At 33.2% G+C, this 16,653-nt stretch overlaps 1 protein-coding gene across 48 annotated transcripts in view; it reads right to left on the bottom strand.

Annotated features, from left to right (window-relative positions):
* Window positions 1–16,653, bottom strand: part of PTPRD (protein tyrosine phosphatase receptor type D) — a 2,308,694-nt gene that overhangs the window by 1,251,227 nt on the left and 1,040,814 nt on the right. For all 48 annotated transcript variants that reach the window (XM_046022098.1, XM_046022091.1, XM_046022095.1 and 45 more), the window contains one exon: window positions 124–173. The gene's annotated coding sequence lies outside the window, so the exon portion shown is untranslated. The remainder of the gene's footprint in view (window positions 1–123; window positions 174–16,653) is intronic.

The following is a 16,653-nucleotide window of genomic DNA, read 5'->3' as shown; positions in this document are numbered from 1 at the left end:
AAGTGTCAAGAAAACTATGCAAATTACCTTTATATTTACAGGTATATTTACTGATATATTATCAAGCAGGGATAATAAAGAGGAAAAAGAACTCTAAAACGAATGTATTAATTATACTCTTACCATAAGCTCACCGGTTAAGAATTCAGACAAAAAGTTCACCACCCTGAGACCTAGAAAAGTATAAGCAAAAATATTTTCTATCAGTACTGGCATCATATTCTAATTTAAGCATTACAAAATGTTAAATAGTGATTCAATATTATGAAAATTTTTCATTGTATGAGTAATTAGTATACACATAATTTGACAAGCAATTTTGACTACAACATTCTTCTAAAATAGCATTATCATTACTCAGCTTACATCAAACTATTGTGATTTAAGATTAATTACTCTAAGTTGAGCTCTTTAATGCAGGGATGACAAACAAGTAGAGAAATTTTACTGTCTCCTTTGTTTCCTCTAGACCTCTGGGTGACGGGCATATTTGCAAGCAAAATTTATTTCGCATATATTACAGAACCTTCTCAGTTACCTTCATTTAACAGTTTCAAATGTATGCACACCCATACACATACACACTGGTTACACATGTGGGTACACACACATGCATATGCAAATGTGGTTATTATACTGCAATCCTATATTTATCTTTGCTTTATCTGTTTAGATCAGTGGAGAATATATAAGTTTCCATGAATATAAATATTGTCTATCATAATATAAAGGCTGCATAGTTCTCCATAGTTTGTTGTACACCTTAAATTGTTTAAGATATTTAACAATTTAAGATATTTAAGATTAAGCAGTAACACTATGTCATATTAGTTATTAGTACCATCTTTGAATTAAGCCATTTAGTTACCATTATATGTAATCATATTTAATCATTAACATGCTTTGCAAGAGTTTTAATATTTTGATGCAGTGGTAACCTACCAATTACACATACATACTAAGTCCTTGAATTTGTTTCCTTCTAGGTAGATTCTGTTCTATATGAACAAAAGAATAGACTGAAGATTTAATCTTTTCCATCAGTAAAGAAATTAGTAACCTTTATAAACCCTTTAGAAAACTATGAATGACTGGTGTATAGGCAGGTGTCCACTCTGACAATCTTACAATTTAAGTTAATAGAAGAGAGAAATCATAATAGGTTGGATCTATTATGTAATGCCCTAATGAGTGGTGTTGTTTTACAGGATATGTTTTTCTCAAAGGACTGTGAATTAAATGATGCCAACTATTTTCTACTGTAATTGAAGGAAAATATGACATAGTTTATCTGCCAAATAAATGATATTTAACTCTTAGAAGGAATTATCCTTTGTGAAAATGACTCTGACACTAAAGGAACTACTTGAGGAGTGAAATAAAATGTTTCTAATACCCTTCTGATGACATGTTAGCAGAAATCAAAACATCACTATCTCTGAGTTGTGGACAATCACATTAAAATTTATTATTTTGCAATTGAAATGCATGTGTGGAGTAAAATTTTCAATAATGAATGCTCAGATCTCTTGGTCAAAGTCACTGGCTAAGTGGTGGCAAGGACTTGACTGCTTTCTGAGTCTTTGATTCTCATCCTGTTGTTATTTCACTGCAGTTATTGACCATTACTTCAGGTCTCCTTGTTTCTGAGTTGGAGACGCTATTTCTTAGCCTTCCACAGATGTGTCTCCTGTGCATTCCTTTAATAAATTCCAGCACACATGGATTAACCTTGTGAACCTGCTATTCATTCTCTACTGTGTTCTGCCTTTATTTACCCTGGAGGAACAAAGAGTGAGAAGATGACTTCTAAAGATCTATTTCCTACTGACACTCAATAAAAAGGAAGCCATTCCCAAGAATCTAGTGTGATCTGATTACTTATGCTTCAACAAATCAATCAGGAAATTACATAATGCCCTGCCCCCTCTTCCTTTTCTATCAAGAGATGCATCAAGTTAAATATGAAGTAAATGTTAAAAGGTTAAGTGTTAGAATCTACAATTGGCTGAAGTAAAGTATCACCATTGTAAAATGAACTCCTTGGATACATATATTAAAGTTAGTAGTTATTATTATTATTTTTAATTATAGATTTAAAGTCAAACTTTAAATCTAAGGTTTGACATTATAAAACAGGAACAATAATTTTTTATAGCACTATCAGACACTAGACCACTCCTGCAAGTACTACGTTCCATATTTGCAATATTAAATTGACAGTTTTAACTGAATAATAGAATTTCAACATAAGAAATACATAAGAGAATTTATGTCCTCCAGTTATATCTAGAATGTTTATCTATATCTGAAAGTGAATATTCAGATAATAACAGTAAATCCAGTAGACATCCTTGTTCGTATTATGGGCATTGTTATACTGAGTAGATACATTATACACTCAAGACTATGTACGTCATGACCCTCAATACACTCAAGATATGGGTACATCATGCCCCATGAGTAAATTCAGGGATTCCAAATCATATTCAACACACTTGGCTAGTTGGTCTTCAGAGAAAAAGCCAAACCAGAGAGGTGATTTTAGGCATATAAGAAAGCCAAAGCAGAAATGTGGCTCACCCCAATTTTAATCTACTTTCTTAAAATGATTTACATGGCCTGACTCAGGCAAGTATACTGACTATTGGACACAATTAAAGGGGATAAAATAAATCTTAACATGATGTAGATAAGATAACTATTTTAGGGGAGATACTTGTAGTGAAGGATCAGTAATTAAACTGTCAGTGACACTGGTACTATGTTAGAGTTTTATCATTGATGCATTTGAGGAAATTTTACTTCATAGATAAGAATCTAGTAAATAGATTTGATCAGATATACTCCTTTCACTTGTACTTCTTGTCCATGTGGGGATAGCCATTCAGAAAGAATTTATGCTGAGCAAAGTAAACAGACTTCAGCAAAACTGCAATTTGGGTAATTCTGAAATTCTAATATCCTAAACCTATCATAAGTCTACATAGCTGTCAAAGTATTGCAGAAATCTTGAGCAGTTGTACTTGAATTAGTATTTCTATAAATTAATTAATGCTATTAATGAATGCACCTATCAGATATGTGACTCAGCTTCTGAAGAAATTCATGGAATCAGCATTTCAGATGGTGATTTTCTCTGATGCTAAAAAGAACTAGACTGTTTTATCTCTTCTTGGCTCACTTTTACAGGGGAGTTCAATATTTTGGAGGGAGTAGAAGGAAGGAGAATTTTAAAATGATTTGGAAACAAGGTCATTTTAAGTAATTATAAAAAATAGAGTATGATAGTAAATACATTTAAAGATAGTTTGATGGGTTTAGGAAAATCATAGTTAATCAGCAATGGATAAGTAAAACAATGCTAATATTTCCATACTCTCTGTCATGTATCCTATATTGATATCACTAAGGTCTCTTTTAATACTATTATTTAAAATACAATTATTTTCCACATTCTCAGAAAAGACATTGGAAGCTAACAGTTGCATGAATAAACTCCAAAATGTCTTATTGCTAGCACATTATGGAGTAAAAATTCAACCCAAGCATAATTACATTCAGAATCCCAATTAATTCATATACCAGAGTAGAATCATATTAATAAATAGCATTTACTGAATACATACCGTATGTCAGGTATTTTGTGGGTATTAACTCATTTAATTCTTACAACTGTATCTCTAGAGATGAAGTGAGCTGCCCTTTATTATACTTTCTTTTATTCATTTTTTAAACACAGAGATTCTGGCTTCAGAGACTGTGCTGTGAAGTATTACATCATAGTCTACATGATACTTAATCGTCATGAGTGTTCTTAGAAGAGGTATTTCAAAGTGCATGTTGACATTTTTTTCAGGTTTGAGCATCATGTACATGTAATTGCACATTCATTATGTGACGATCATTTTGGTTGGTTGATCCTAGGTAATAACAATGATAGTTAGTATTTAGTGAATATATATGTGTCAGGAAGTATGTTAAGTGCTGTAAATTCATCTCATTTAATTCCTATAATAGTCCTAACAGGTATTATGGTCACCCTCATCTCACAGATAGGAAAACTGACTAGAAAGATACATGTCCCCAAGAGCACAGAGTAAGTAAAAGGCACAGCTAAGTTTCAAACACAAACTTTCTCAACTTTATTAGTGTGATGCAGCATAAAGAATCTGAGTCTTCCAATAGGGAGGAAGTTTGAAAGAAGTTGGAGACTCCCATTCTAGATCACTAAAAAAAAAAAAAACAATTAAAACTTCAACTTCTAAAATCAGAGCTCTGATTTAAGAGGTTGATTCTACAACCTAATTAAAAAAAAACAAATCTATAATAATAGCAAATAAATTAAAATCTTTCCAGTCTTATAATGCCAATATATTATAATTAATTTAGGTAGTGACAGCCTCTCAGTGCCTAGTTCATTAAATGTTAAACTGAAACTATGCATTATTTATTAGACATGCCAATTTCTAAAATTTTCTGCCAATAAACTAGAGAGAATACATAAGATTTTATAAAATATGTAAATTTCATGTAATAAATGCACAATTTGGTATAGGTTATCAGAAACAGTTACTTGGAGAACCAGATAGTTTTCTATTCATTTAGGAAAATGCAAATAATGTGTAAAAAAAAACTTTGAACTTTCATTTCTTTCAAGACTGCCAAGCTTATCATCTCAGAAACATACTCCTGTTATAATTATAGGGAAGATATTTGAGGAAAAAAATAGGTTGTTTCAGTGAAAACTGGCATATTTTAAACTCTCAATAAATAACTAATGAAAACCTAAATGCTCCAATAAACAAATGTTCCCTGGATAGGCCCTTAGGAAGAAAGCTATCCTGTATTTAGGTGCTAGATTTTACCTTAGCTCAGTATGCATACTTTCTCAATGTATTCTTCAGTACCTAGATCATTTCTTTTAAAGTAGATTTTAAAGCTTGGGTAAGCTGGAGTGACAGGCAATGATGGGTTTTGGGACTATCAACTCATCCCATGATTAGATAATCTACGTAGATCTGTTGTTTAACCATAGCTATATATAACATATATAACTACGAGGTATAGGTTTAGTAATGCATGTATCTATTCAACAGATATTTACTGAACAACAATGTGTCAGTCTCTATTATAACAGAATGTGAGTTTAAAGTGATGAACAATACAAAGATGGTCTATTCTCATAGATGTGATGCCCTGGTTACTAATACTATATTTAATGATACAATATTTTGTTGCCACTCTCAAGAGCCACTAGATACAGACTGTCATAAGAGTCTAGAATAGTGTTTAGAATTTTCAAATACCAACATAGTAAGCTTTATTAAGTTCAAGAGGGCTTAATATTATGGCAGAACATTCCAGTTATTCCCCGATCCATATAATATTGCTTTTAATAAGAGAACCTCTGATTTTAGCTGGGTTCATGGGACTAACACTATGATCCTTAGACTTGGTGACATAAGACTAAGTTCTTGCAAAGCACATATGTGGAAGTAGAATGAGTGACTTCTAGAAAGTGTCACTGAATGTAGAAAATATATAGAGAGTATCCTTGACCTTTCTCCCATTAATTTCTCACTAGAATGCAGAATAAATGCCTGGAGTGCCCACAGTCATTTTGTATCATGACAGATGACCTTCACCTCCTTGCTCTGTTAAACTCCCAAGCAGAGTACTAAAATAGGAGGAGACTGGATCCTGAACAGCAGTGAGTGTCATCTCAGACTTGGAAGGATTATCTCTTGAATGTGAGCAAGAAATAAATTCTATAGAAACAGGAGATAGATTAGAGGTTTTTAGGCACCAAGGAGTGAAAAAAATGGGAATGACTGCTGATGGGTACAGAATTTCTTTTTGGATAAGAAAAATATTCTAACATTAGTTACTGTTTGTGCAATGCCAAATATACCAAATCCACTAAAGTGTTCACTTTAAAAAATTAAACAAAAATGAATTTTACAGTATGTGAATTACACCTCAATAAAGCTATTATTTAAAACATGTGTGCCTTATTTGTCCTATTTCTAATTTGCTCTTAATAAATCGGAAACATTTTACTGTGTTAGAAAACTGTGTAGCATATTGTGTAGCATATTTTGGAACTCAAATTTGCTTGCATTTATTAATTTCCTACTATGCATTAGCATGTTTGAAGAAATTAGGGGAATTAAAAATAACAATAGCAGGGGCAACTAGGTGGCTAAATCGTTAAGCGTCTGCCTTCGGCTTGAGGTCATGGTCCAGGGTCCTGTGATCCAGCCCCACATCTGGCTCCCTGCTCAGAGAAAGGCCTGCTTCTCCCTCTCCCACTCCCTCTGCTTGTGTTCCTTCTCTCACTGTCTCTCTCTCTGTCAAAAAAATAAATATAATCTTTGAAAAAATAAAAAATAGAACAACAACAAAAAAAAACAATCTCTGTCTTCCGTAATCTACAGTCTACTGAGGAAAGAGCCTATTCATGAATTAACTAACACCAAGACCCAATATTAACCATCCAGGGCTTTTGTGAGGATTTTATCACATGACAGGAAGTCATTTGAAAACTACTAAATAACAAAATTCATGATTAGAAAAACAGAAAGTTGCCAATAAACATGGATCATATACTTTAGGCTGGAATCTGTGTTTTAGCCTGTTGGTAACCCTGCCTTTAATTACTTTGTATCTAAATGAGTATCTGTTTTGACATTGTGCTTACAAAAAACAAAAATGTTAAACACTACTAAATAAAGTATAAAAGCAATGATTACAAATATTTCTGGTATCAGATAATTAAAGAAACAACATTAAACAATCCGTTTTGGCAGTACGGACTTAAATCTTTTAATCTAAAATGTGTAGATCCTTATGTGTGATATTCTGAATCAAACATCACTATTCTGAAAGATGCCTCTCTAAATTATTCAAAACACTGAATTTTTATGGAAAATGTTTCCTTTCGGGGCACCTGGCTGACTCAGAGGAGCATGCGACTCTTGATCTTGAGGTGATGAGCTGAAGCCCCATGTGGGGTATAGAGATTACTTAAATAAATAAAACTCTAAAAAAAAAAAAAGTTTCCTGCTGTGTGGATAATATTGGCAACCATAACCTCAAATTATAAATGGTTACATAATAAAAAGATTCTCCAAATTTTTCACGAGTGGTATCACCATAATTTTCCTAAGTTAACATTCAGCCACACTAATTGATGAAGCTTCAAAAATAATAATGTCATCATAAAAGTTGTCATGCTTTTACTATACCATACACCTGAAAGTAATAGAACAGTGTTGTTAACTATACTGGAATTTAAAATAAAATTAATTTTTTAAAAAATGAGAAAAAATGTGGTCATGCTACAGACATCTATACTTTTGAGAAGAAATGTAAATTAAAATTAAATCCCAGCATAATATGATGATTATTTAGTTACTGGAAATGATTATACTGGAAAATCTGTAAGAATGAGTGAAAGTTCACAGGATTGGCTTAACCTTTAAGTGAATTAATTGGTTACTATAGCAACATTAATTTTCATCTCACTTCAACTGTTGTAGGAGCTCAAATAAGCTTTGGAGCTTCATTCAGTTCTATATTCTTTGGATATATACCCAGAAGTGGGACTATTGGATCAGATGATCATTCCATTTTCAATTTTTTGAGAAATTCCTGTATTATTTTTCATCATGGCTGTATCAATTTACATTCCCACCAATAGCACACAAGTATCCCCTTTCCTCTGCATTTTTGTCAACACATATTATCTCTAGTCTTTTTGAATATAACCATTCTAACAGATAAGAAGTGATACCTCAGTGTAGCTTGGTTTTCATTAGCAATGTTGAGCATCTTTTCATGTACCTGTCGGCCATTTATAAGAAAAATATCTATTCAGTTTTCCTGCCTATTTTTAAGTCAGATTTTTAAAGTTATGATTATGAAGCTATATGAATTCTTTGTATATATGGAATATTAACCTCTTATCAAATAAACGGTTTGCAAATACTTTGCCCATTATGTAGGTTGCCTCTTTCATTTTGCTAATGGCTTCCTTTGCTGTGCAGAAGCTTTTTAGTTTGATGTAGACCCATTTATTTATGTTTTTGCCTTTGTTGTTTTTGCTTTGGGTGTTGTTATTCAAAAAACAGTTGCCAAGACCAGGGTGAAAGAGCTTTGCAGCGAATAAATGGGAAAGCTTCAGGTATGCTCTGAATGGAGCCTGTTAGCATAGAAAACCTGGAGTGGACTAACTACAAGGAGAATATCCTATGTGATTGATTTGGGGAGCATATTTGGCTTTCTCCAGTTTGTTAAGAGCTGGAAACATGAAGTGAAGGGTGAATAGTAAAAATTAAAGGAATTGACTGTTATCCTCCTGAAAATATCCTGTATTTCCTGGACTTTCCTGAGCATTCTGAGCCAATTGCTGTAGAGGTTGTGGCTTGTCTTCCTCGGCTTGCTGGTTAGATTTCTATTGTTATATATGGTCTGGCTGTTGTCCATTTGTTTCACATATCTTATTTTTCATTTTCCCACTCCAATCACAGGCGCACCCCTCAACTCAGCCACCAGTTACATTAAAAAAAATAATAATAAAGCTTTTATTTATTTATTTGACAGAAAGAAAAAAAGAGAGAGCAAAAGCAGGGGAGCTGCAGGCAGAGGGAGAAGCAGAGGAAGAGTCCCCAGTGAGCAGAGAGCTAATGCAGGACTCCATCGCAGGACCCTGGGATCATGACCTGAGCTGAAGGCAGCAGCTTAACCAACTGAGCCACCCAGGCACCCTACTAATTACATTTTATACTACATTATGTAGCCTTGAGGGCAGATTGCCTCAGCTTCCCATCACCAAAGAAGAATATAACATTTGAGAAGTATATTGGTTCAGTTAATATTTAATACAATAAAAAATCTAATATGATTGGCATAGTGGGAATTATTATGTGCTTATGAGTATGTAGTAAAGTTGTAATTTTATGGATTGAGTTTTGTGTCCCTAAGCATTTGTTATTTTAATGTTGAAAATATTTTATTAAACATTCTTATTTCTTCTAAGTTGTCAACTGTCCATATGAAATGTATGCAAACCATATTAAAGATAATTAGTCTCAAGATATATTTCCTACAATTCTATGAGGTAAAACACCTTTTTTTCAACTATTTAATATCCCTTTTCTTTTTTCTTTTATTTTTTTAATAGAAAAACCCATGAACACTTGCATATTTATCTACCACTTCTGCTAGATAGATTGAACATTGATAAATGACAGGGACTAGAGAGATACTATGTAAGTTTGTAACCTTGTTTACATATGTAGGCTATTCTGATATACACCTATCAACAATGGAGGGAAAATGTTTTTCTTTAATATGATTCTTTAATCTCTGATTTCACTAGCATAGCAGATTTATCCCATTTTACTAGCATCTGAAGAAAGATTTAGCCATTGACATGCTCTTCCTCATCAATTAACAAGTGTTTATTAAGTATATTAAACACAATATCAGATTTTGGGAAATATAAAGTATTAGTCCTTACTAATGATGTTCAGTTATAAAGACCAGCCTATCATATCAATGTAAAACAACAAAGGAGAGGGAAATATATGTGAACATGGGATGCAAAGTATATGGTACAAATATAATTGTTGTACCTAGTAGGGAAAAATGGGCCTTCCTTTAGAGGAATACAAACCAGAAACAGTTTCAGGCTGTATCAAACCTAGGATTAACTTTTAGTTATATGGCATCTGGCAAGTTATTCGTTACTGCGGCTGCAATAGTAATGACTACAATGGACCATGATAGTAATGATGGTCACAAATGCGTAAGAATTACAGGTGTTCTAGAATTTTCATACACTAGTCAATTTAATTAATCCTCCTAACAACCTAAATAGTAGGGCACTTCTATTCCATCCAAAATAGAAGTAAGAAGTATATATAGTATATATATATATATACTATATATACTTCTATATATATATATATATGTGTGTGTGTGTATATATATATATATATATATATATATATATATATATATATATACTATATATACTTCTATTTTGGAGATAAATTCACTGAGGAACTGAGCAGCTAAGTAACTCCCTCAAGGGCATAGCTCTAGTCAGGAGAAGACTCTGCTAATGATACATTCTTGTGTGTTGTTAGAATTTATATGAGATAATTTAGTTGAGGCACCAACTATAGTGACTGATTCTTGGTAGCTGCCCAACAAACATCACTTTGCTTCCTTTCAATTGAGTATGAGTTACTACAGTGCCTCTCAAACACATCAGAATGGTTTCATTATCCACAGATATCTGGGCCAGAGCTCCAGTTTCTTATTCATTAGGTAAGGAGTGGAATCCCCAAAATTGCATTCCAAAAAGTTATTAATGGCTGTTGATGCTGATCCAGAAACCCCACTTTAAGAATCACTGAGTCAGTGCTTACTAAAGGGAATCCCAGTTATATAGTCTTGCCTCTCAAGGCTCAGAATTCCATAAAGACTCTGTTTTGAGAACGTTAAATTACACAAACAGAACAAAAATAGGATACATACAGATTGGTTAATAAAACAGAAACATGCCCATTTAAGTTATTTAATTTTTTAATAACCAAATCTGGTTAAGATTTATAAAATAAAACCCAAATGAAAATAAAACTCAGTTGGTTAAATACATTCTGCCAATCACTGCGGAGCATTTGCAATGGTTCTATTTGTTAAAATACATTTACAAATTAGGATAATACAGCAAATACTGTTCTATAAATCATTTATAGTATATATAATTATATATATAATATTATATATGTTATATATGGGTATATATAATTATATATATATTTATATGTACATATATATATATTACTCAAGGTGCACTATATCATGATCATTTTCTATATTCTTTAAGAATGTGAGTTTCATAAGGGCAAGGATCTTGGGGCACCTGGGTGGCTCAGTGGATTAAGCATCTGCCTTCTACTCAGGTCATGATCCTGGGGTCCTGAGATAGAGCTCTGCAGCAGTTTCCCTGCTCAGAGGGAGTCTGCTTCTCCCTCTCCCCCTCCTCCCACGTGTGCTCTCCCTTTCTCATCCTCTCTCTCTCTCTCTGTGTCTCTTTCAAATAAATAAAATCTTCAAAAAATAAATTAAAATGTAGATAAGAATCTTTATTCCCAAATTGGGATTTGACAAATCCCAAATGCTTAGGACAGAACCTAACATGTAGAAGGTGTCCCTAAATATCTCCACACCACTCACTAATTCTTTCGGTTAAGAGGAATTACAGTCAAAAGATATGAATGGTTTTACAGGTCCAGATTGGTATTAGCAAAATGACCTCCAGGAGGAATGCACCAGCTTCTGCTCCCACCAGGGCTGTGTGCTTGTGCTATTTCCGTTGTTCATAAACACGATTTCATATCGCTGCAAATAGTAACAATTACTGCTACATGTGTTTACCATATGTTGCTTTTCAAATTTTAGCATCCCTAAAATCAAGATGCATACCCAATGGAATAATTTAGCTTTTTTTTCTTCCCTTTGTAGAGTTCTATAAAAATAATGATTTGTCTTATAGCTCATGGTATTTTAGATTCAAAAAAGAAAACTCCAGTGACACATAAATCTTGGCACTGTATTTGTGAATACTAGTCATAATTACCTCAAAAGCTATCTAATGCTGTTAAACATTTTGAAATATCACTGGAACACTATGTGCTAAATGCTGTCTTAGAGCTCTGATTAACTACATAAGAAATATCCTATTTTCCATGGGCTTACTGATGAATCAGAAACTGACGACCTGTCTTAATTGCTACAAATCAGTATTACTTGTCCTATATTTAAAAGAGATAGGAAAAAAGGAGAACATGGCACTGGGTTTAAATTAACAGAAAACATTTGTAAAAGAAAACATATTAGGAAATAAGTGAAAAAAGTGAATATATCTGTAATCAAAAATCTCTAATTTTTCTAAGGAAGAAATATATAAAATCTTTAAAAAGACTTTTCTGAGTTTATCTGTCATATGCTGCCACAGTGTGCTGTTTTTACTCTCAAAAAATCAAAAACTGGGGCGCCTAGGTGGCTCAGTGGGTTAAAGCCTCTGCCTTCGGCTCAGGTCATGATCTCAGGGTCCTGGGAGCGAGCCCCGCATCGGGCTCTCTGCTCATCAGGGAGCCTGCTTCCCCCTCTTTCTCTGCCTGCCTCTCTGCCTACTTGTGATCTCTGTCTGTCAAATAAAGAAATAAATAAATAAATAAAAATCAAAAACTAAACACATATCAGATAAAACTATAGCTGTACTTTTTTCCTCACTATTAGATAATTTTCAACACTTTCAATCTTTAGAAGTAAATATTACTCTAACTACCTAAGAAAGAGGAGATGGCATGGATTGCTTCAAGTGACAAATAAGCATCATAAAATGGTCACCTTCACTAGCAACACCTAAAAACTAAAACTGATAAATTTTTGTCTTAAAATTGAACATACGTCTTTTGCAAAATAATATTAAAATTCTCTTAAGACTCAATTACTCTAAATGGAGATACAAAAAGTTTATACTTGATTACAAAGGTTAACTGATAAAATGTATGCAAAGTGTGCAGAAAAGTTCTAACTCATAGTAACTATTCACCGAGTATTAGCTATGATGATGATGATGATAATTAAAATATTTAGAAGATAGGACACCTGGGTGGCTCAGTGAGTTAAGCATCTGCCTTTGGCTCAGGATCTGGGATCAAGCCCTGTGCTGGGCTCCCTGCTCTGCTGGTAGTCTGCTTGTCCCTTTGCCCCTCTCCCTTCTTTATCAAATAAACAAATAAAAGATTAATATACATATAAAATAAATCCATGTAGCCACTGTAACTAAGTTTTTCTCTTTTCATTTTTACTTCTATAATTAACACTTGGAGAATGCATAGCAGTACTGGTGGTATAATCACCCACCTTCATAAACATGATTACAGAAAAATATTAGCTTCCTTTTCTCTACTGCAGAAAGGGTGAGCAATGCAAATATGTACATGCACATATGTATGTATATTTGATATTTATATCTGTATTCACTTCTGTAGTGGTTTGAATATTGAACAATTTTTCTCCTTAAAGAATGGGAAACATGTCTATTTAACACTCCTGTGAGAGAATATGATGAATGGGATTTGAGGCAAAAGCCAGTACCTTTGACGGAAAGGTTGAGAATGTGGGAGGGAGTCACTCCTGATTGCAAGAAGGTGGAGACCAAATACCAAGAGATTGAGCATGGGGACTTTCCCAGAGAGCACCTCCAAGAGCTGAGATAATTTTCCTAAGTGAGAGGATGGTCTGTCCTGGAAGTAAAACTAGGGGAGAGCCAAGATTTAGGTCATTAAGGAAGTTTAGTCATTTCCTCTGATCATTAGCTTTTGTTGAAGGTATGCATTATCAGCTAGACAACTCATCCGTTCCTCAACACAACACAGCACCCATCCACCAACTGTACAGAAAGAGTGACATCCTTAATGACTTCAGCATGCTTCTCCTTAGCTGAGGAAGACATCTGCTTGCCAAGACCTGGGACATGTGTCTCCTGAGTAAAGGTATTTGGAGTCTTAGCTATCTATTGGCATGATAGTGTAGGATAGCTCTGTAGTATCTGTACATAAATGATAGTAGCTAATGATGCAGTTACTGCAATTCTATAGTATCTCTGTTGCATTAAAACTGTCAGTTTAGTTTGGATTATTTTAGAACACAAAGAAAGAACATAATAAAACAGAACAAAAAAAAAGATAAGCATTGAAAGATAAATGGATTAGATATATTTCCTTAGATACCAGTGTTAAAGTATTTTGTCAGTTCTCAAGATGGGCTTTATAATGGAATTAATGCAAAAAGTTATTCTTATTATCTTCCAGTGCAAAGAATTTTTCTCTTTGGAGTGTTCATTATCTTATGAACACACGCATTCTTTGGAAAAGTTTGTATTTAACTAGGAAAAATATATGTAATTAAGAATAACCATAGTACATATATTTATTCATGGGCAAAAGAACAGGTATGTGTGCATTGTTTATCATTACACTTAAGTTAAATAGGTATTGATATATAGTGCTTATTCGAATGTTTCAGTCATAATGAGGAGTTAGAAATAGGAACTAGTAAAGATTTCTTTAGTGAGTATCTTTTAATCAGAAAGGCCATAAAAAATAAACAGCATGTCAACAGAATAATTCTTGTCTAAGTGTTCGACACGTTATGCAAGTATCACATGTAAACACCTTTACATATTCAACAAAGTATTCAGAGGCACCTTTTGTATTTCCTTAATGGTTCTTAGAAGAATGATATCATACTGTATTTTTCCATTGTTCACTTTATAAAGAACATCATTTTTTTTTTAATTTAGAGAGGTCAACTGTTATTGTTAATATACAGAAATAGTTTTAAAACATCACCTCATTAAAAAAATCACCTCATATATCATTTATGATGGTAGTCTCATTTTTCTAATACTAACAAAATGTAGAAGGAATGATTGATTGCAAGTTTTCTTTCAGATGCTACAGCAACAAACAAAAAGCTGAAATAATGTAGTCTAGGATGTGGTTAAAAAGTAAAGACTTTAGCGTATGCACCAGTTCATATTCTTTAAACCAGTATCTAAATAACCTAATAGGTGGAGAGGAGAAGGGAGTTGAGGGAAATTGGAGGGGGAGATGAACCATAAGAGACTATGGACTGAAAAACAATCTGAGGGTTTTGAAGGGGCGGGGGGTGGGAAGTTGGGTGAGCCTGGTGGTGAGTATTATGGAGGGCACGTATTCATGGAGCACTGGGTGTGGTGCATAAACAATGAATTGTGTTACACTGAAAAGAACTTAAATATTTTAAAAAATGTAAAAAAATTTTAAAAAGTGGAAAAATAAATAAATAACCTAATAGGATTATGTATGTGAATTGGACAATACAATGAACTATTATTAGCTTAAATTCATTCTAAATATTTGGGTAAAAGGAAATATAAAAAACATCTGGCCCTTAATTTAAGATATCTTTCAGAAATACAAGATATATATAGTGTATATATAGATATATATGTATGTATAGTTATAGTATACATGTATACTATACTATGTATACTATAGTATACATGTATACTATAACTATACATACATATATATCTATATATAGTTATGTATGTATAGTTATAGTATACATGTATACTATACTATGTATACTATAGTATACATGTATACTATAACTATACATACATATATATCTATATATAGTTATTCACAAATCACACAAGTCAGTATATAAACTTTATCATGAATAAAATTGGGATCCACTTTTTGACAAGACTATTCTACTATGAAGAAACTGGAAGGGTCAGAGAAAGCAGGTTTTGGGACTGAGAAAGAAGTAATTAGCAGGAATGAAGATGCATTGATGTGTGTCAAACAAATTATAGGTGAGAAGCTCCCAGTGTCTGAGAAACTAAGGGAAATAATAAGAGAGCAGGAAGAGGCCCTTAAACATCTTAAACATTAGAGCAGGAGCTCTAATATGGAGAGGGGAGGAGGGAAAGGAGGAGGATAAAAATCACAGTTATAATCAAAAAGTGGACAAAGACACACCACCTCCATTGCAGGCTATCAGCCCATTCAAGAAAGGAAAAAAAGTCATAACCTTAAACAAAGTTTAAAATGCTTATCACTATAGTTGACAATGGCATATTAACTGTACTGATTTCACAACATTTTATATTTGAAAGTGCTTAAAAAGCAATGGAAGTCTTAAATTCCATTTAGGAATAAAGAAGTAATCCCATAGATTAATCAAGACAGGAAAGGAAAAAACCTGCTAAAATTGCTTTAGGATGATACCCTTGGAGTACTGATTGTTCAACCTGATAATTACAGAAATATGCATCCTTAGAGAACTATTCAAAAACAAAAATACTGTAGAGGTGCAAAAACAAAAGGGGGAAAATTTTTATAAAACTAGAGAAATCAACAGTGCTAGAAATTCAAGAGATAGGAACAATAAAAACAAAAATGATTTGTGAAAAATTAAAAAAAAAGAGAAAGATGTGTCATCGATGATGGTGGAGAAAGTAGTTTCAGTCAGTACTATAAATGGACAGGAACAGGCAAATGAACAAGAAACAGATGGAAAGATATAGAGATCTTTGAAAAATTGGCATTAAAATAAGGAAATATCAGAATGTTAAATAGAATATAGTATGCCAAATACTAAATTAGCAGTGTTGATAAAGAGCACAATTCTGTCCTAATTTTCTGTGATACCATAACTAATATTTTTTGTTAGCATCTTATGATTTTTCTTTTCCTTTCTTTATTTTTAAGGTTTATTTATTTGTTTGAAAGAGAGAGAGAGAGAGAGAGAGAGAGAGAGAGAGCACACAGGGGCAGGGGGAAGGGCAGAGGGAGAAAGAGAGAATCTCCAGCAGACTTCCCACTGAGCACAGAGCCAGACCCAGCAGGGAGTCTGTTTTTCCCTCCCCCTCTCTTCTTCCCCTCCACCCTCCGTTCCTACTCAGGACCTCTCTCTCTCAAATAAAATGAAATCTCAAAGAAAAAAAAAAAAAGTGAAGCTTAATATCCCTTGCCTTGAGTATTTTGTCCAATTGCTGATTCAGTATGGGAA

This window comes from Meles meles, chromosome 11 (genome assembly GCF_922984935.1).
Source record: "Meles meles chromosome 11, mMelMel3.1 paternal haplotype, whole genome shotgun sequence".
Classification (NCBI taxonomy): Eukaryota; Metazoa; Chordata; class Mammalia; order Carnivora; family Mustelidae; genus Meles; species Meles meles.
Note: the sequence above shows the minus strand (reverse complement) of the source record. Positions and strands in the feature narration are given on the sequence as shown.